The 22,083-nt window shown below is 35.4% G+C and overlaps 1 pseudogene; it reads left to right on the top strand.

Annotated features, from left to right (window-relative positions):
• Positions 1 to 6,101: 6,101 nt before the first annotated feature.
• Positions 6,102 to 22,083, top strand: part of LOC143077013 (polypeptide N-acetylgalactosaminyltransferase 1-like) — a 29,494-nt pseudogene continuing 13,512 nt past the window's right edge.

Below are 22,083 nucleotides of genomic sequence, written 5' to 3'. Positions count from 1 at the left end.
ATGTCTTTTATTTTTTAATATTAGTTATTATGTATGATTATTATGTAAATTTATGTATTTGTCGGTTATATAAGCTCAGAGAGCTTATAGGTTTTTGTTATGTAACATGCCGACTATAAATAAAGCTTAGTAACATGAACCCAATACAAGGTAGTATTCATATTCGTATCTTTATATGTTTTCAATTGTCATAAAGTACACAATTTCCTGATGCCATTTCCCTTTGTCGTCATTGTAAAGGAATATGTAACTAGGGAATCCCAATCGCATATGACTATTTTAACAATGAAAATAATCGTATGTTGCTCATCATTGCTTTACCGAATCCATTTAACAGAGTGACATTAGATCATCATTCCTAATATATCAAAATAGATGGCAATAACCAAGGTCACATCCAATGTTATAGTCCGGTTGTGTTTTTTTTTAATTCTAGAGAAATAATCAGGTTTTTATTTGCCGTCAAAGACGTCCCGTATTAGGGTATACCAAAGTCCAGCTTTCGTCAAAGTCTGGCTTTCCGTCCACCCGACCGTCAAATCTTTGTACGATAACTCAAATGTGCTTTACTAATTCTCATGAATTGTAACGTAACATAATGATTGACCAAAGAAAGTTCCTTTTCGATATTGAACGTATTTTTGTCATCCATGCTAGAGTTATGGGAAGTTTATTTTAACACACATATGTCAAACATCTGCTAAAAGAAGCATCCAGACAATTAAATGTCTTAAAAAGACTTGGAAAACTAGCAATATATCACTCCTTCATTATGTCAAACTTAAAATTCTGCTCATTGTCCTGACATTTTTTATTTTTGAAGCGAGACACAACAAAAATTGAAAAAGTACAATAAATGAGACAACTCTCCATCCAAATCACAATTTGTAAAAGTAAACATTTATAGGTCAAAGCACGGTCTTCAACACGGAGTCTTGGCTCACACCGAACAGAAAGCTATAGAGGGCCCCAAAAATGACTAGTGTAAAACCATTGAAACGGGAAAACTAACGTTCTAAATTATATAAAAAACGAGAAACGAGAAACACTTATAAACCACATCAACAAACGACAACCACTAAACATCAGGTTCCTGACTAAGGGCAGGTGCAAACAAATGCAGCGGGTTTAAATGCATGGAAGTGTAGATGGGGATTTACAGAATAGAAAATAAAGGGCAAAAATAATAAGGAATAGAGAAAAATGGACCCGAAAATAAAAGAATAGAGAATAACGGGAAAAAAAGCTTTAAGAATAAAGAAATGCCCCCCATCCAGACCCTCATAAATGTATTTCTTTATCCATCATGTTCTGCATCTAAAAACAAAAGTGAAGTAAAATAATTAATCTTTTTGCCACAAATCACGAATCCCCATAAATGGATTTTTACATCAATATATACCATTACCAATGTGTTCGTATGTTATAAAATAATTTTAACAGTTGACTTAAAAACCTGATTCTTCTGTTGTTTAAAGTTTATGATGTGTATAGATGTAACATGTTGCTGATGAAATCATCCATAAATATAACACTGGAGGTACAAAATATAGGGCATGTAGTTTGCTTCCTAAGCTTTATTTCATTTGTTCAATTTATTATTATGTGTTGTTTCTTTATTCATTGATGTCTTCAAATTTTGAAAATGAAACTCATGATAATTAGGTAATGTACTCTATCCAATAAATGTGTGCATAGGTATGCACGTGTGTATTGTCTGTTTTGTCACCGATACCATCGATGTACTCTATCTAATAAAGGTGTGCATGGGTATGCACGTGTGACTGTTCTGTCACTGATACCATCGATGTACTATATCCAATAAAGGTATGCATAGGTATGCACGTGTGTATTGTTTGTTCTGTCACCGATACCATCGATGTACTGTATCCAATAAAGGTGTGCATAGGTATGCAAGTGTGTATTGTCTGTTCTGTCACCGATACCCTCGATGCAAACAATTTGTACCAACTAGCGAGAAGGGGACATCGAAAACAATTCGTTAGTTAATTCCTCTTTAGGGTTGATTTACAGCTCCTCCGTTTACATTGTTTATAATGAACGATGTGGTTCTACATTATAGTGTTTGTACACAATACAATAACTAGTGAATGAATGTAGTCTGAATAGTTCATTTTATTTTAACAACTTCAAGAAAGTCTAAATCGAAAAGTTTCAAGTCTTATCGAGGTTTTATTTTTTTTTTCAAATAACTTCTTATTTAAAAGATTACGTACTGTTGAGATATTGGCTTGAACATGTAATCCATCAAATAATTTACAGATTTATCAAAAAGACACTCCTGGGAAACTTTGTGTTACTTTCACATAACAAATCAGAGAATGTCAACTAAATAACATTCGTTTAATGCAATGCTTAACTTTGGAAGAGATTTGTTGTTTTTCGAAATTTGATTGTTAATACAAATATAATGTTTTAAAATCAATCATTCGTAAAACTTATTGATTATATCGGAAAGAGGAAGATAAACTACCTAATCCAGCCCTTGCTTTCGACATTTAAAGTTGTCATATGTTAATTTGTTAATAAAATAGAGCTACGCAAATAAATCAAATGTTCGATCATAGATCGACGAAAATAACATCAAGCTGATGATGTTATTGTTTACTAAAATCCATAATCTAATAGCAAATTGCAAAACAGGAAGTTTATCGTAAAAATAAAGTCCTACAATTAAAGGGTTTAAAGACACAATTATTGGTTTCTTAACAAAAATGTTAGTGCAGTCTTTATCTTCTGATCTATCTTATTCAACCTGAGTTTTTCTTGCGTATGTGGTACTAAATATTAAATACTCTATTGATGTTTTAACTATAGCAAAATTTATGATTTTTATAAATCTTGTTGACATTTCTTTTCATTTCATAACAGGCAAGCCAAGACATTGATTATTATTAAATATCACCTTCTCTTTATTCGAGAAAACTAATTGATGAACATATAGGAAGAGTGTGACTCAATCTAATTACCTACTTCGCACTAAAAATATTATAGTTCAATATATGATGTGGTTCTTTGGATGAACTGATTATTTATATGTCTGGTTTGCTAAAAACTTCTGCAATTTAGATGACTATTGTTCCTAAGATTATCTTGATGCTCTGATTGAGATGATTTTGTTTCTTAAAATCACTTTGATTTAAAAATGACCTTGTTCTTCAAATGATCGTGTTCTTTGCATGATCTATATAACAATAAGGAGATGTGGTAGGATTGCCAATGAGGCAATTATCAACCAAAGTTCAAATGAAGTTGTTGGAAGTAATGATAGGCAACCGTACGGCCTTTTACAATGTGAAACCCCAATACCGTATATTCGGCTAGGCTGTAAGGCCCCGAACAGAAAAATATAACACAATTCAATTGAGAAAACTAACGTCCTAATTTATAACAAAATAGTTTACCAATAAAATATGACAGACAAAAACCAACGACAACCACTGAACTACAGGCGTTTGACAGGGTCAGGCACATACAGAATGTGGCGGGGTTAAGCATGTTTGAGAGTGCTCAATCCAACCCTATCCTAGAACAGTGGTGTAACAGCACAACATAAGAACCAACTATAAAAATGTGTTGAAAAAGGCTAAATTCATCAGATCTATACAAAGAAAAAAATAAACAAAAACACAACCAAGACATGGCAGGGTATATATTCATCCCTCATCCCTCTGAACAAAAACGGCACTAAGAACATATCTGAGAGTACTCGCAGTTACTGACGGCTAGTTCAAGGCCAATAACAACTAATAATAAAATCATGTATTTAAGACTAAAATTTCAATCAGTACACATCCAACATCAAATGGATTTAGTGCTAAGACGTCTTGAACAGTCAGATAAATACATGACCTTATAGTTCGTTATATGTTCAGACTCTTTGATGACCTGGTTTGTTACAAGATCCTTTTCTTCATAGGAATAAGTTGATTCTGTTCTTTAGATTATCTCGTTATACATGACCTAGTTCTTTACATCATGCTTTCATTTTTATTTGGCTTTGAGCGTTCCTCATGAAAATATATCCAGAATAGCGCTTCGGACGCACACAATTGATATATTGTTATTTTCAGCTAACATGGTCTGCATCTTTCATTCAGTCTGGTTCATTATATGATCTTCTTTCGAAAACATTGTTCGTCGCATGCTCTGGTTCTCTAAATGTACTGGTGGTTTACATGATATGTTTTATTTTCATGATCTCATTCTGTATTTGGTATGATTCATCACTTGATCTGGTTGATTTCATGATCTTATTTTAATGGACGTTCTAGTGTTCTTCACATGGTCTAGTTCTTCGTGTGATATTAATTGTGAATGTTGTGTTTTGCCTTTGTTCGTTAGATGTTCTGATTCCTTAGATGTTCTGTTCCAACACATGCTCTAGTCCTATATATTTTCTGGTTAAGAAAGCAAGGTTCTTTACAAGATCTGCTTCCTGCCATGATCTGCTTTCCGCCATAATCTATATCTGCCATGATCTGCTTCTTGTCACGCTCTGGTTCCTCCGATAACCTTATTCTTGTGAAGATGTTCTAGTTCGCTCTTCTTCGTTTATTGTTCTGGTTTCTTAGATGTCCGTGTACGATTTATCCTATAGTTTCGCATACCACCTGTGTTATTTAGATGGACAGGTCCTTTACATGACCTAAATATGAATATTTTCTGATCCTTTATACAGGTTAACTTAAAGGTCCACCCGTGGTAAAATAAATAGAAATTAAAGAACTGTTTCTATTCGAATAGGACAAAGACGGCAATAATTTTTGATCGAAGCGCTTTAGATTAGGGGGAATATTAGCTGTTCCCGTAATGTTTGGAGCGCAAATGTCCTATCTTGTTACAGTTATAAAAGCACAAACGTCCAGTGACCCCTGTCTCGTGTGACATCGGTCTGCAAAAACAATACAGACAAATAGGTAAATGCGAAGAAAAGGATGTGGGCAAATACATTTGCTAAATTATTTGCTATACAGCTCTCAACATACTTTATCTTATTTATTTTTTTTGAAAAGTTACTTTCAGTATTGTATCTTTAAGATATACAAGGACCATTAATAAAACTGGGGGAAATGTACTGATATTACTTAATTAAAATATGTCAGATTTAACAGTTTATAAAAAATGCTGTTGGATTGTCCTTCGAGAAGATCTAGTAATTTGACAAAGTGTTGTTGCTATAATTATGACAACCCTTTATTTAACGTTTTATCGTGATTAAGGATTAACCTTTGTTTTAACAATTAACGTGTTACTATTTTAATATTAGACTATTTTATTTGATTTTCTTAACCACAGAATTCTAATTGTGCAATTAGCGATCGAATGCTTTAGATTGATTCCAAAAGTGAAATAATGTACTGTGGATTCATTAATATTCGTTGGATACAAATTTTCGTGGATTTCGTTTGTACAGGAGAAGCACGAATTCAAATGTTCAACGAAATACAAATTTTGTAAAGGAATGAGTGGAGACTTTGCCCAAACCACGAAATTAAATATCCACGAATATGTAAGTTTTCCTCAAACCCCGAAAATTGATACACACGAAAATAAATGAATCCACAGTACTTGTACGCGTCCCACCACCCAATCGAAACTACTGAATCGGCCCCTGCTTTTATATATATAAAATAAGAAGATGGGGTATAATTTCAAATCAAACAACGCTCCACAAGAGACCAAATAACACAGAAATTAATAACTGTGGGTCACCACACGGCCTTCAACAACAGCTTTTCAAATAAAAACACATCAAAGTCTGTTTTTTTTAATATCTTAAGTTAACGTATTGATGTCGTCAAAATAATAAATTATACTTCTTACTTTTTTTAATTCTACATTGATTCTATAAATTTATTTCACTTTGTTTTATTTTTGTACCGATAGAAATCGAGTGACAGCTTGCCAAATATAACAAACCATTAACATTAAGTTTCATTATAACTATCAAAACACTACTTTTAAAAGTTTCAATTTAAAGATTCGCAAACAGTTCTAAAATGAAATTAAAAGGTCGTGCTGTAGGAATTTGTATAATTTCGTTGACAGTTGTAATATGTTTATTTTTGTTTTTCAAAATGGAATTGAACTTGAGAGAGCAAGATTTACGTACCATAACGAAATCAGAGTTTATTCAAAACTATTATTCTTCGAATCAGAATTCAAATAAAGAAAAAATTAAAAAGGTTCTAATATCTGCTGAAGAATTTAGGAAATCTAGGGATATTGAAACGGGAAATATTCTAATAGATAAATATGGAAGTAATGATTATATGAATAACGGAGAAAACGGGCGAGGGATTACGTTTGTCGGTGAAGAAAAGAAAAAAGTAAAGGAGTTGTTACCTAAATACAGAATTAATATTCTAGCTAGTGATTTGATTCCTTTGAATAGACTCGTTCCGGATTCAAGACCTCCAAGGTAAGACTTAATTGATTAGGGAAATCCCTCAATGTGACTGGTGAATAGAAATATGGTCCTTCTTGTTCTTTGTTCTTTTTCTGGCCGTCAGTGAAACCCTTTCCAAAGTTGTGCGTCCGTTTTGCTGTGCTGGATATACACGTTCGCAGCCACGTCATGTCAGATTAGGGACGTTAAATCCAATGACTCGTGCTGATAGATTGTCACCATCTCCGATCTTCATCCTGTATGGACTCTTTCACAGTACCTACCTATTATATTTGTTGATAATCATGAGAGAAATCTAAAAAATAGCGTAATCCACATATTATCAATTTTAAAAAAAGTAGATGATGGTATTAATTATGTATATCAAGGCCATGGTGGAGATGAAGATACATTATTTCAAAAGCAATTTTCGAACAATCTTTCAATCTTACAAATTCCTCAAATTTTAAGAATGGCTATACCAACGCAGTCATAGGTTTGAACGTAGTTTTCAATTTAGACTCGTTTATATATATATATATATATATATATATCTTTTGGAAAATGTTGTTTGTGCTGTTTTTAGACCCTTCTACAACGAAATTTGTTTGACATGCACACGTATAAAAATTGCGGTTTTTATCCAATGCAGTCATAGGTTTGAACGTAGTTTTCAATTTAGACTCGTTTATATTTTTTGTTTGGGCATGTATCATATTTTCCCTCCGGTTTATATGATCCGTTCATCCTATATATTGACTCTTAAAATTCAAGAGTTAATCTAAAAATGAGGGTACTTTCTCTAAAAATGAGGGTACTTTTTATATGGCCTTCCAAATACCGTTTCGATCCCTAACATCACTGAAGAGACATTTATTGTCGAAATCCGGATAGTGTGTACTAAAGAAATATTGACACCGAATGTTTGTGGCACAACATCCTGTCCACAAGTTAACAAAATGTTTTTCTTTCTGTGACGTATTAAATTTATATGAGAATCCATTTTGTTACATCTTGTGATCAATTTTATTTGGCAATCGCCAATGGCAGTCAGCAGGGTTAAAGAACATCAGTTGTTCGACCTGTTAGTCAAATGCGTTTTGTTTAAATATACTTTTTCACTCTTTTAGTCTTTTGGAAAATGTTGTTTGTGCTGTTTTTAGACCCTTCTTCAACGAAATTTGTTTGACATGCACACGTATACAAATTGCGGTTTTTATCCAACGCAGTCATAGGTTTGAACGTAGTTTTCAATTTAGACTCGTTTATATTTTTTGTTTGGGTATGTATCATATTTTCCCTCCGGTTTATATGATCCGTTCATCCTATATATTGACTCTTAAAATTCAAGAGTTAATCTTAAAATGAGGGTACTTTCTCTAAAAATGAGGGTACTTTTTATGTGGCCTTCCAAATACCGTTTCGATCCCTAACATCACTGAAGAGACATTTATTGTCGAAATCCGGATATGGTGTACTAAAGAAATATTGACACCGAATGTTTGTGGCACAACATCCTGTCCACAAGTTAACAATTTTTTTTTCTTTCTGTGACGTATTAAATTTATATGAGAATCCATTTTGTTACATCTTGTGATCAATTTTATTTGGCAATCGCCAATGGCAGTCAGCAGGGTTAAAGAACATCAGTTGTTCGACCTGTTAGTCAAATGCGTTTTGTTTAAATATACTTTTTCACTCTTTTGGTCTTTTGGAAAATGTTGTTTGTGCTGTTTTTAGACCCTTCTACAACGAAATTTGTTTGACATGCACACGTATAAAAATTGCGGTTTTTATCCAACGCAGTCATAGGTTTGAACGTAGTTTCCAATTTAGACTCGTTTATATTTTATGTGTGGGCATGTATCATATTTTCCCTCCGGTTTATATGATCCGTTCATCCTATATATTGACTCTTAAAATTCAAGAGTTAATCTAAAAATGAGGGTACTTTCTCTAAAAATGAGGGTACTTTTTATATGGCCTTCCAAATACCGTTTCGATCCCTAACATCACTGAAGAGACATTTATTGTCGAAATCCGGATATGGTCTACTAAAGAAATATTGACACCGAATGTTTGTGGCACAACATCCTGACCACAAGTTAACAATTTTTTTTTTCTTTCTGTGACGTATTAAATTTATATGAGAATCCATTTTGTTACATCTTGTGATCAATTTTATTTGGCAATCGCCAATGGCAGTCAGCAGGGTTAAAGAACATCAGTTGTTCGACCTGTTAGTCAAATGCGTTTTGTTTAAATATACTTTTTCACTCTTTTGGTCTTTTGGAAAATGTTGTTTGTGCTGTTTTTAGACCCTTCTACAACGAAATTTGTTTGACATGCACACGTATAAAAATTGCGGTTTTTATCCAACGCAGTCATAGGTTTGAACGTAGTTTTCAATTTAGACTCGTATATATGTATATATATATATATATATATACAACTGGTCTAAACATCAACTCAACAATGTTAGATCTGTAAATTTGCTTTTGCAAATATTTGGTTTTTCCCTCGCCGGGATTCGAACCCATGCTACTGTGATATCGTGACACCAAGTCGCCTGCACTGCAGCCGTCCCGCTAGAACACACGACCACCTGGGCTCTAAAAAAAAGAGCTTTCGCTGGCCATGTGTTACCTTTCCTCGTCAGTGTTAATCTAGCGGCCATGTGTTACCTTTCCACGTCAGTGTTAATCTAGCGGCGTACTACAATACATGTTACAGATCAGCTAAATTATCTATAGTAATAAAATTAACGGTACAAATTCTCTTGCACCAGATGCGCATTTCGACAATACATGTCTCTTCAGTGATGCTCGTGGCCAAAATATTTGAAATTCAAAGCTTATATAAAAGATGAAGAGCTATAATCCAAAAGGTCCAAACAGTATAGCCAAATCAGTGAAAGGAATCAGAGCTTTGCATGAGGGAGATACATTCCTTAATTTAAAATAATTTCTAATATTTTGTAACAGCAAATTTTAATACCACAAAAAATCCGTATTTTCATGTAAAGGATCCTACAAATTAATGTAAGATACGGTCACAGAAAATAATTATATTCATAAGTATGTCTGTATATATATGGCGATCCGATGGATACATCTGTTGTAGGGTTGTCACTGACTCAGACATATATATATATAAAAGTCTATAAAAAGGACCAACCAGCAAATTTACTATGTACCGGATCGTCTAGAATAGGCGATACTATGCAGATAAGGAAAAAAATTATATCAGTCTAAAGATTTGCACAACGGTACTGATATAAGGTGTTATTAAACGAAATTGTTGTTATAAAATCGTGTTGACAAATATTTCGGCTCAACAAATGGCCTTCTTCTTGTGTCACAAGTTTTAAAACGTCTGTATAGTAGTCAACGATTTTCCCCACGAGGGCGCTGGATCGTTACGAGTAACGATACATGTACACAATAAATAAATTATATAAACGCCTAAAAAAGTGTACACAACAACTCCAAATACAAAAAAAGGTAACTATAAATGTAATTATTTATAAATATTTCGGATAACAGATATCCTTCGTCAGTCAGATTCTGATGTGAAATGAATCATCTTTGAGTCTCGTTAGATTAAACTTTTACTAAATCTTGAATGATATACAATAAAAAAAAAGTCAAACCGAACATCAGTAAAGACGCTTGCACCATTCTAAAAAAATGTTAACATGACATAGGTTATATGATTTATTACAACAGAGAGCTCATATATATGCTTTAAATACAAATAATAATGTGCGATTTGAACTAGCACAATTCTAAAACTGTATCGGGAACGACAATTATGATGGTATAACATGTATACGCATGATAACGTCTGTAAAATTACCAAATAGACAGCACTGAACGATCTAAATATTTGAAATTGAGAGTAAAGTAGTTACAACAGAGTCTGAATATTTAAACATCGTGAACAAACGGCCGTAAAAATGTAATAATATTTTTTTACTAAGTATAACTAGAAGAACGTGGCTAGGTACTTATACATCCCTAAAAAAATTAAGCAATTTAAATTGGTATCTTCAACAAATGTATTTAACAAATGAAAAAGGTTAAGAAAAAGAAACAGAGACTGTAATAATAAGTAATATAACCTGAATGTGAAGCACTACACGGAGTCGAACTACATCTTTTCATTTATCCCATTTGGTGCCAAAGTTGTTAATTTTCGTATCCAAAATCTTTCCCGAGCGAGTCTATCCTCCTTAGACCAAGCAGATTTGTGGTCAATGATTTTAATGGTCAGTCGATTGAGATCTGCCTTAGTGTGGTCAGGGGATCTCAAATGTCGACTGAGAGGAAGGTCTGGCTTGCATTGGTAGTCGCTACGATGGCCGTTCATTCGTTTGTGAAACGGCTGTTCTGACTCGCCAACATACTGTTTACCACATTTACACTGTAAGAGATACACAACATTTGAAGTCTTGCAGTTAACATTGCAAAATATGGTGTATTCTGTGCCAGTGGAGTGACTGTTAAAAGTCTGGGTATCCAGTATTTGTTTGCAAGTCAGACATCGTTTGTTTCCGCAACCCTTGCAAGATCCCATAGATGATAAGCCTGCTTGAGAGGATAAATCAGCTCTCACCAGCAAGTCTTTAAGGCTTTTGGGCCTACGGAATGCCAGTACAGGTGGTTCGGGAAAGATCTTGGATAGTTTTGAATGTTTTTCGATCTCTTTCCAATTTTCGCGGATAAGGTGAGATAAGTTGTCAAATTTTTGATGGTAATTCAACACAAAAGGCACCCTCTTGTCGACCTTTTTTTCTTTATATTGTAAAAGCTCATCTCGGCTGATGTTGTTAGCACGAGAAAAACCTTTATCAATGTCTTTTCTTTTGTAGCCCCGATGTTTAAGGTGACCGCGAAGTTCTTGTAGACGTTTTTTGCAATATCGTTGGTGGAGCAAATCCTTTTTATTCGTATGGCCTGGCTGTAGGGAATGCTCTTGGTGCAGTGTTTGGGATGACAACTCAAAGGAGATAGATATTGATGTTTGTCTGTGGGCTTGCAATACAGATCTGTTAATATGTTTCCATCCCTCAATTGCGTTGTAGTTCCAAGAAATGTGATCTTAGAGTCAGAGATTTCATATGTGAATTTTATTGAGGGATGGGCATTGTTGGCATGATGAATGAACAGATTTAGTTCTTGTTCAGTATTGTCCCACTTCATGTCAATATCGTCGATAAATCGGAACCAAGAGAGGGGTTGATGAAGAGATGCAGTGAGAATTCTTTGTTCTAATTTCCCCATAAAAATATTGGCATAAGACGGGGCCATCTTTGTTCCCATTGCTGTTCCATTAACTTGGAGGAAGTGTTCGCCATTAAATACGAAGTTATTGCATTTCAATACCAAAGTTAGAAGCTGGATGAGACATTCAGTTGGTGGATGTAAGGTGTTACGAGAGTTCCAGACTTCCCTACAGGCTACAATACCATCGTCATGGGGGATGTTAGTATAGAGGGAGGTAACATCAAGCGAAACAAGGATCGTTTCAGGTGGGAGAGGGTTCAGAGATTCCATTTTCTTAAGATAGTGTGTTGTGTCTTGTATATAGGATGGTAAATTTTCTACATGTGGTCTCAGATGAAAGTCAATAAATTCTGATATTTTCTCTGTAGGGTGGTCATTGGCGGAAACAATTGGTCTACCGGGATTATTAACTTTATGAATTTTAGGCAGAAGATAGAAACGCCCGGGCTTTGATTTTTCAGGCTTTAGGTATTTAAATGTGTCTTCATCAATATGCCCCTGTTCACACATGTTTTTCAGGTTTGTTGTGATCTCTTTGTTGAACTGAGGGGTGGGGTCAGTGTCTAATTTCTTATAAAATCTCTCATCAGAGAGTTGACGTTCTGCCTCTTGAATGTAGTCACATTTGTCCATGACGACAACAGCGCTACCTTTATCAGCTGGTTTAATTATAATGTCGTCTCTGTTCTTAAGTTTCCGCACAGCTTCATTTTCTTCAGACGATAGATTGCTGAATGTTTGGGAAGTGGCAGTGGACAGATGTGTTACGTCGGATTTAATTTTGTCAATTACATGTTCCAAAGTTGCACATTTACTGGGTTTCGGAATCCATGAACTTTTTTTCCTGAATCTGGGAATATCGACATCTGCTTGGTCGTCATCTGAGTCGAGATCACTTGTGTCACTTTCAGTGGTACCATTTGTGGTGTTCTTATAAAAATATTCCTTGATTCTGAGGGATCTTGCTAGCTTGTCTAGGTCATCTTCCAAAAGTATAGAATCTATTTTGCCCGGCGTGGGACAAAAAATAAGACCTTTTGACAGTACCTTAGTCTCGGTCTCCGACAAAGCAACTGTAGACAAGTTGACTACAGTGTTTGTGGAGTTCATGCAACTTTGTTTCTTTCTCTTGAATCGGCGATTCCGGGTTTCTTTACCGGTTATGATGTTACAAATTGAGAGTTAAGGTGGTCTGCTCTCTTGCAACAGTGTCCAAAAGTACGCCGTCTCGTGTAAATTTATTAATTTGTTTTTTGTGTAATTTCCGACTTTTTTTTATTGTATATCATTCAAGATTTAGTAAAAGTTTAATCTAACGAGACTCAAAGATGATTCATTTCACATCAGAATCTGACTGACGAAGGATATCTGTTATCCGAAATATTTATAAATAATTACATTTATAGTTATCTTTTTTTGTATTTGGAGTTGTTGTGTACACTTTTTTAGGCGTTTATATAATTTATTTATTGTGTACATGTATCATTACTCGTAACGATCCAGCCTTCGTGGGGAAAATCGTTGACTACTATACAGACGTTTTATATATATTTTTATTCTTAGTCTGTATCGAGTGATTTATTACGCGATCCGATTTTTCTTACAGCCTTAACATCAGGCAAACTATGTCATTTTTTAAAAAGCTTAGAGCTTTGAGTCTAAAAATAGTTAAAACCGAACATCATGTATCAAATTTAAAAACTTATTTGTCTCAGGGTATTGTTCCGATGGGGCTTATTTTGAAAGCTTCACCCCTTACCACCGGTGCAAAATCTACCAGATTTATAGATAGATGGAATAATATTCTCCACAGTAGTTCCGTAAAATTGATGGATCTATTACACGCTGAAGCGTCTCATAAACATTTAAATTTACAACGTAATTATAACAACATTTACAACAAATCATGTCAAGAACTTTCCGGTCCTGAATTGCTCAACATCAACGAGCGCCTCCATGACATCTTACGCATTGAATCCCGGAAATTACACAAAAAACAAATTAATAAATTTACACGAGACGGCGTACTTTTGGACACTGTTGCAAGAGAGCAGACCACCTTAACTCTCAATCGTAACATCATAACCGGTAAAAAAAACCCGGAATCGCCGATTCAAGAGAAAGAAACAAAGTTGCATGAACTCCACAAACACTGTAGTCAACTTGTCTACAGTTGCTTTGTCGGAGACCGAGACTAAGGTTCTGTCAAAAGGTCTTATTTTTTGTCCCACGCCGGGCAAAATAGATTCTATACTTTTGGAAGATGACCTAGACAAGCTAGCAAGATCCCTCAGAATCAAGGAATATTTTTATAAGAACACCACAAATGGTACCACTGAAAGTGACACAAGTGATCTCGACTCAGATGACGACCAAGCAGATGTCGATATTCCCAGATTCAGGAAAAAAAGTTCATGGATTCCGAAACCCAGTAAATGTGCAACTTTGGAACATATAATTGACAAAATTAAATCCGACGTAACACATCTGTCCACTGCCACTTCCCAAACATTCAGCAATCTATCGTCTGAAGAAAATGAAGCTGTGCGGAAACTTAAGAACAGAGACGACATTATAATTAAACCAGCTGATAAAGGTAGCGCTGTTGTCGTCATGGACAAATGTGACTACATTCAAGAGGCAGAACGTCAACTCTCTGATGAGAGATTTAATAAGAAATTAGACACTGACCCCACCCCTCAGTTCAACAAAGAGATCACAACAAACCTGAAAAACATATGTGAACAGGGGCATATTGATGAAGACACATTTAAATACCTAAAACCTGAAAAATCAAAGCCCGGGCGTTTCTATCTTCTGCCTAAAATTCATAAAGTTAATAATCCCGGTAGACCAATTGTTTCCGCCAATGACCACCCTACAGAGAAAATATCAGAATTTATTGACTTTCATCTGAGACCACATGTAGAAAATTTACCATCCTATATACAAGACACAACACACTATCTTAAGAAAATGGAATCTCTGAACCCTCTCCCACCTGAAACGATCCTTGTTTCGCTTGATGTTACCTCCCTCTATACTAACATCCCCCATGACGATGGTATTGAAGCCTGTAGGGAAGTCTGGAACTCTCGTAACACCTTACATCCACCAACTGAATGTCTCATCCAGCTTCTAACTTTGGTATTGAAATGCAATAACTTCGTATTTAATGGCGAACACTTCCTCCAAGTTAATGGAACAGCAATGGGAACAAAGATGGCCCCGTCTTATGCCAATATTTTTATGGGGAAATTAGAACAAAGAATTCTCAATGCATCCCTTCCTCAACCCCTCTCTTGGTTTCGATTTATCGACGATATTGACATGAAGTGGGACAATACTGAACAAGAACTAAATCTGTTCATTCATCATGCCAACAATGCCCATCCCTCAATAAAATTCACATATGAAATCTCTGACTCTAAGATCACATTTCTTGACACTACAACGCAATTGAGGGATGGAAACATATTAACAGATCTGTATTGCAAGCCCACAGACAAACATCAATATCTATCTCCTTTGAGTTGTCATCCCAAACACTGCACCAAGAGCATTCCCTACAGCCAGGCCATACGAATAAAAAGGATTTGCTCCACCAACGATATTGCAAAAAAACGTCTACAAGAACTTCGCGGTCACCTTAAACATCGGGGCTACAAAAGAAAAGACATTGATAAAGGTTTTTCTCGTGCTAACAACATCAGCCGAGATGAGCTTTTACAATATAAAGAAAAAAAGGTCAACAAGAGGGTGCCTTTTGTGTTGAATTACCATCCAAAATTTGACAACTTATCTCACCTTATCCGCGAAAATTGGAAAGAGATCGAAAAACATTCAAAACTATCCAAGATCTTTCCCGAACCACCTGTACTGGCATTCCGTAGGCCCAAAAGCCTTAAAGACTTGCTGATGAGAGCTGATTTATCCTCTCAAGCAGGCTTATCATCTATGGGATCTTGCAAGGGTTGCGGAAACAAACGATATCTGACTTGCAAACAAATACTGGATACCCAGACTTTTAACAGTCACTCCACTGGCACAGAATACACCATATTTTGCAATGTTAACTGCAAGTCTTCAAATGTTGTGTATCTCTTACAGTGTAAAAGTGGTAAACAGTATGTTGGCGAGTCAGAACAGCCGTTTCACAAACGAATGAACGGCCATCGTAGCGACTACCAATGCAAGCCAGACCTTCCTCTCAGTCGACATTTGAGATCCCCTGGCCACACTAAGGCAGATCTCAATCGACTGACCATTAAAATCATTGACCACAACTCTGCTTGGTCTAAGGAGGATAGACTCGCTCGGGAAAGATTTTGGATACGAAAATTAACAACTTTGGCACCAAATGGGATAAATGAAAAGATGTAGTTCGACTCCGTGTAGTGCTTCACATTCAGGTTATATTACTTATTATTACAGTCTCTGTTTCTTTTTCTTAACCTTTTTCATTTGTTAAATACATTTGTTGAAGATACCAATTTAAATTGCTTAATTTTTTTAGGGATGTATAAGTACCTAGCCACGTTCTTCTAGTTATACTTAGTAAAAAAATATTATTACATTTTTACGGCCGTTTGTTCACGATGTTTAAATATTCAGACTCTGTTGTAACTACTTTACTCTCAATTTCAAATATTTAGATCGTTCAGTGCTGTCTATTTGGTAATTTTACAGACGTTATCATGCGTATACATGTTATACCATCATAATTGTCGTTCCCGATACAGTTTTAGAATTGTGCTAGTTCAAATCGCACATTATTATTTGTATTTAAAGCATATATATGAGCTCTCTGTTGTAATAAACCATATAACCTATGTCATGTTAACATTTTTTTAGAATGGTGCAAGCGTCTTTACTGATGTTCGGTTTGACTTTTTTTATTGTATATAATTCAAGATTTAGTAAAAGTTTAATCTAACGAGACTCAAAGATGATTCATTTAACATCAGAATCTGACTGACGAAGGATATCTGTTATCCGAAATATTTATAAATAATTACATTTATAGTTACCTTTTTTTGTATTTGGAGTTGTTGTGTACACTTTTTTAGGCGTTTATATAATTTATTTATTGTGTACATGTATCGTTACTCGTATAACTCGTCTAAATATCAACCCAACAATGTTAGATCTGTAAATTTGCTTTCGCAAATTTTTGGTTCTTCCTTCACCGGGATTCGAAACCATGCTACTGTGATATCGTGACACCAAATCGCCTGCACTGCAGCCGTCCCACTAGACCACACGACCACCTGGGCTCTCAAAAAAAGAGCTTCCGGTGGGCATGTGTTACCTTTCCACGTCAGTTTTAATCTAGCGGCGTACTACAGTACATGATATATAAGGCATGAAGATGTTATTGTTACAGATCAGCTAAATTATCTATAGTAAATGATCCTACAAATTAATGTAAGATACAGTCACAGAAAATAATTATATTCATAAGTACGTCTGAGTCAGTGACAACCCTACAACAGATGTATCCATCGGATCGCCATCAATGATGGTGATACATGGCTGTGTACATAATGTATATAAACTCGTCTAAACATCAACCCAACAATGTTAGATCTGTAAATTTGCTTTCGCAAATTTTTGGTTCTTCCCTCGCCGGGATTCGAACCCATGCTACTGTGATATCGTGACACCAAATCGCCTGCACTGCAGCCGTCCCGCTATATATATACAACTCGTCTAAACATCAACCCAACAATGTTAGATCTGTAAATTTGCTTTTAAAATGACTAGTGTAAAACCATTCAAACGGGAAAAACCAACAGTATAATCTATATAACAAGAGGCTGTCACAACGACGGCAAACCGAATTTATTAGCATTCATTTGTGTCCTGGCAATATCACAAGAACCACAACTGATGATTGGTGAAAGTGAAAATCTTCAACATCAAATTTGACCTCTATTTTGTCATCAGTATCAACATATTAAAATTTGAAAAGCTTAGATTGAATCGTTCGTGAGTAAATGCAACAATGAATGGAAACACCATTTAACGATCTTTCAAGAACAATAACTCCTGAACGGTAAAAGTCAAAATCGTCATTATTGAACACGACCTCCATTTAGTCATCAGTAACAACATATTAAAATTTGGGAAGCTTTGGTAGAACAGTTCATGCGTAAATGCACGGACACGACTGGAACAGCCATTTTTCAATATTTCAAGAACCATTACTCCTGAACGGTAAAAGTCAAAATCGCCATTTTTGAACTTGACCTTCATTTAGTTGTCACAACATGTTAAAATTTTAAAAGCTTTGGTTGAACGGTTCATGAGTTAATGCACGGACAACATTTAATTGCCGCCCACCCGCCCGCCGAGCATCCTCAAATCAATAACCGACATTTTTGTCACAAAAATCCGGTTAAAAATTGAGAAACGAAAAACACTCATGGACCACATCAACAAACGACAAGCACTGAACATCAGGTTCCTGACTTAGGATAGCTGCAAAGAAATGCAGCGGGTTTAAATGAACGGAAATGTGGATGGGTATTTACAGAAAAGAGAATAAAGGGCAAAAATTATAAGGAATAGAGAAAAATGGACCCAAAATAAAAGAATAGAGAATAACGGGGAAAAGTTTTAAGAATATAGAAAGGCCCCTCCCCCCATCCCATTCATATCATCATTAATGTATTTCTTTATCAATCATGTTCTGCATCTTAAAACAATAGTGAAGTAAAATAATCAATCGTATTGCCACAAATCACGAATCCGCCAAAAAATGGTATCAATATGTGAACGATAGAGCGATTCATGAGGCTTCTGGTTTTTACCCTCGACAGGCAAACTTCTTCAATTCGACAACCTGACAGGGTCAGATATATTCTGATACAACTAACCTATTGTATTAGTTAAAGTCATAAGGAACTTCAATTTAAAAAAAGATATGCACATGTTTTTTATAACTAAATGGATAGTTTTCACTATTCAACTTGATCGACAACATAATTATGTGTTGAGTTTGATGGATTGATATATCAACAGTAGATAATCCAATTGGTCCTAATTGTGCACCTTTCTGGCCAACTTGTTTTTGTACTCATGTGAACTGAACGTCATACAAAACCTTCTTAAAAGACCAAATAAACATCTTGATTTTTTTTATTATAATTTTCACTTTCAGATATATTGGTGATGTCCTGTCATTGGTCAAAAATGCATATTTCAGTAAAATTAAGGATAATAAAAAAAACTAGAAGGTCTGCTTTATATTTTGATCTTTAATATTGACACAGATGGACGTCTTCAAATTAGAATCTATGACAAACGTGATGATTTCCATTTTTGAATTATCACTTCCCATTTCTCAGCAGTATCAACCATCTGCACCATCGAAATAAAAGCGCTGTTTCTTTGCTTATGTGTGTGGTTTTTCGTTCGTTTGTTTGTTTGTTTGTTTTGTTTTGTTTGTTTGTTTTATTGTTGTTGTTGTGCATGTACTGATTTTGTGTCATGGGTGGATACCCCATTTCCTTTGTTTTTCGAAACTATTTTGGAAGTATTTGTTAAAATTTAAGATTTTATTTTCTATATTTTCAGGTGCAAATACCGGACCTACGCACATGATCTCCCAACTACAAGTGTCATTATTCCATTTTATGACGAATGGCCATCGGTTTTAATTCGAACTGTATACAGCATAATTAACAGAACTCCTAGACATTTACTTCAAGAAATTATATTAGTTGACGACAATAGTCAAATGGGTAGGTTACTTTTTGGTTAAAACAACAGTCAAATTGGCAAGTTACACATCGACAAATATCATTAAGGATTGTTACAAGGGTCAATTGAATTATTGAGGTCTTTGCTTTGACTGGGTCTCGATTGGGTTTATATAATATTCAATATAATATGTTGATCTGCACATAGTCTTTTCTTTTGCATTCGTCACAACTCATCCGATTCCGTTCCTGTCATATAAATAGAAGAGTAACGGATTCACCCGCTGATTGTCGATTGCGTTTGTTTGCTGTTTCATTGTAATTCTAGATTAATAGACATGCGGAATAACTATTTATCATTATGATTTATTACAGTTGAACTGAAAAGGCCACTAGACGAGTATATCAATGACAATTTTCCTAAAGATATGATAACAATTGTACGTAATCCTAAACGTGTAGGCGCAGGTACGTCTCGAGTAAACGGATGGCGAGCCTCAACTGGACAAGTTGCTGTGTTCTTTGACAGTCAAATGGAAGTCAATATAGACTGGTATGTTACTAGCTTTACTATAACGGTGTTAAACAGTCACATGTAGGTCAATATAAACTGCTATATTGTACCGTGCAGGGGGTCCTACACGCCAGATGGTACTTTGTGTACCCGTAGATCCGTACCAGGGTTACTTCCCTGGATTTGTTGTGTATCGTTGGCTTACCCTTACAAATAGTAACGTGTTTCCTAAACTAATTCAACCTCAGATATAAAAGCCTAAAAAACAAGTGACAAAAGATTACTTCCGGTGAGTAAACAAAATGGAACCCTTAATCTTAAAATGAAGTACAACACAAGGGACACTCAATTGGAGCTGTGACTTAACCTTACTTCAAAAGTTGATATATGACTATCACATATTTGCCTTACAGTACCTTAGTTCTTTGATTCAAAGGTGATATGGAAATATGATTTCCAGTACGCCCCTGGTCCTTTTTCAGGGCCATGGTGTCGCTGGTCCAAAGGGACAGTATCACGTTGTCACCTTAATTATATACCACAGGACAATATGTCACCACCTTTAATTAGATAGTACAATTGGCTCTTGGTTATAAAAGTTTAACCAAAGGTCCTTTGTAAGCTACTTCTTATTCAGAAATAGTTATAATTACCTTTGCTTAAGTCTTCACTCTGGTGTCTCTGACGATCGAACTGATTAACGTGATGATGATGTGTGGATTTTTAAGTCCGGCTATCCTGTTGGATATTGACGACTGAAGTAACCTATATTAAAGACTGGAGTCTGTTGGTCTTTTTGCCTTCATTTTACTCCGACTGCGTTGGTGTTGCTGGTACGGAGTATCTGGTCGAGCCGCTTGTATGGCTGATTTCATTGCCTTTTTGGATTCTTCATTAATGACTGGCGATGTGTGTGGTGGTGTGCGCAGTAAGTCTTTGTGGTCGATGTCGAACCCATCTTCAAAGTCGATCCTACTGCGCTTGCCTCTGTCATTGGTGGAGGTATAAAATACTAGGCGGTGGCAGGCCTTGTTGGGGTTGTAGGGACTGGTGACAATATCCCTACTGACTACAACCCCAACTGGTTCCCCCTTGTACTTCGTTGGTGTAAGTACAGGTCCAACAACGCTGTCTCTTGTCTCTGTTTGTGTGGTGGTATGTTGGACTTTGTCAGCAGGTACCTCGACTGTTTTTGTTGCCTTCCACTGGTCAAAGCGCTTTGCGTCTCTTCTCCTGGTGAAGGGTGGCTTACTTTTCAGGGCCGGCTTGGATTTACTAGAGGGTGCCTCTAGTTCCTTAGCTTTTGTCTTGGTCAACGTGAGCTGTACGGACACCTGGTCAGAACTTGCGGAAAACTTCCAGGCAGGTTCTTTTCCAGTTAGCTTCATGGCTGCTAGTAATTAACTGATTAACGTTGCGAGAAACTATACTTATATACTAGAATAATCTCTAACCAAAATGCATATAATCTCTAAACAGAAATAAATATATTCCGTATGACTGTTACGTTTTAAAATAACGCCTATAGTAATTTAATATCAAGCACTTACTTGTCGACTTGAAAGGATTGGAACCAGTACCAAAACCAAAACTTCAGAAATCGTTTTCCGCATTACAACCGTAATAAACGTACTTCATTAAGAGACGAGAGTGAATGAATTTAAACATTTGCCGATTTCCTAATAGATAAACTTAGAACTCCTGAACACAATTAAGGTAACTGAATATTTTTCGTCACAATATTACTAGCTTTACTATAAAGGTGAAAGACAGTCACATGGAAGTCAATATTGACTAGTATATTACTAGCTTTACTATAACGGTGAAAGACAGACACATGGAAGTCAATATTTACATAAAAGTTATTGAAGAAATGGTCATTATCGTGGTATATGGGCTGTCCTTCAGCAGTCCATGTATCACGATAATGACCAGTTCTTCAATAACTATTATGTTTATTACATTGAAGAACCATGTTTTTGCAACTTCTCACTAATTAAAAATGTTCAAAGCAAACTCGATTTCTTTAGTAAAGAGTGAATACCAGTCGTAGTAAAACATGTAGCTATAAGTCACTGCCATTCATTTATGTGCAATTTTTCAGTATATGAATACTATATAAAGTTTTCTTTAATATAAAACTGAAAACAGGGAAAAGTTTTA

This window comes from Mytilus galloprovincialis, chromosome 5, assembly GCF_965363235.1.
Source record: "Mytilus galloprovincialis chromosome 5, xbMytGall1.hap1.1, whole genome shotgun sequence".
Taxonomy (NCBI): Eukaryota; Metazoa; Mollusca; class Bivalvia; order Mytilida; family Mytilidae; genus Mytilus; species Mytilus galloprovincialis.
This window is presented reverse-complemented; position numbering and strand designations above follow the sequence as displayed.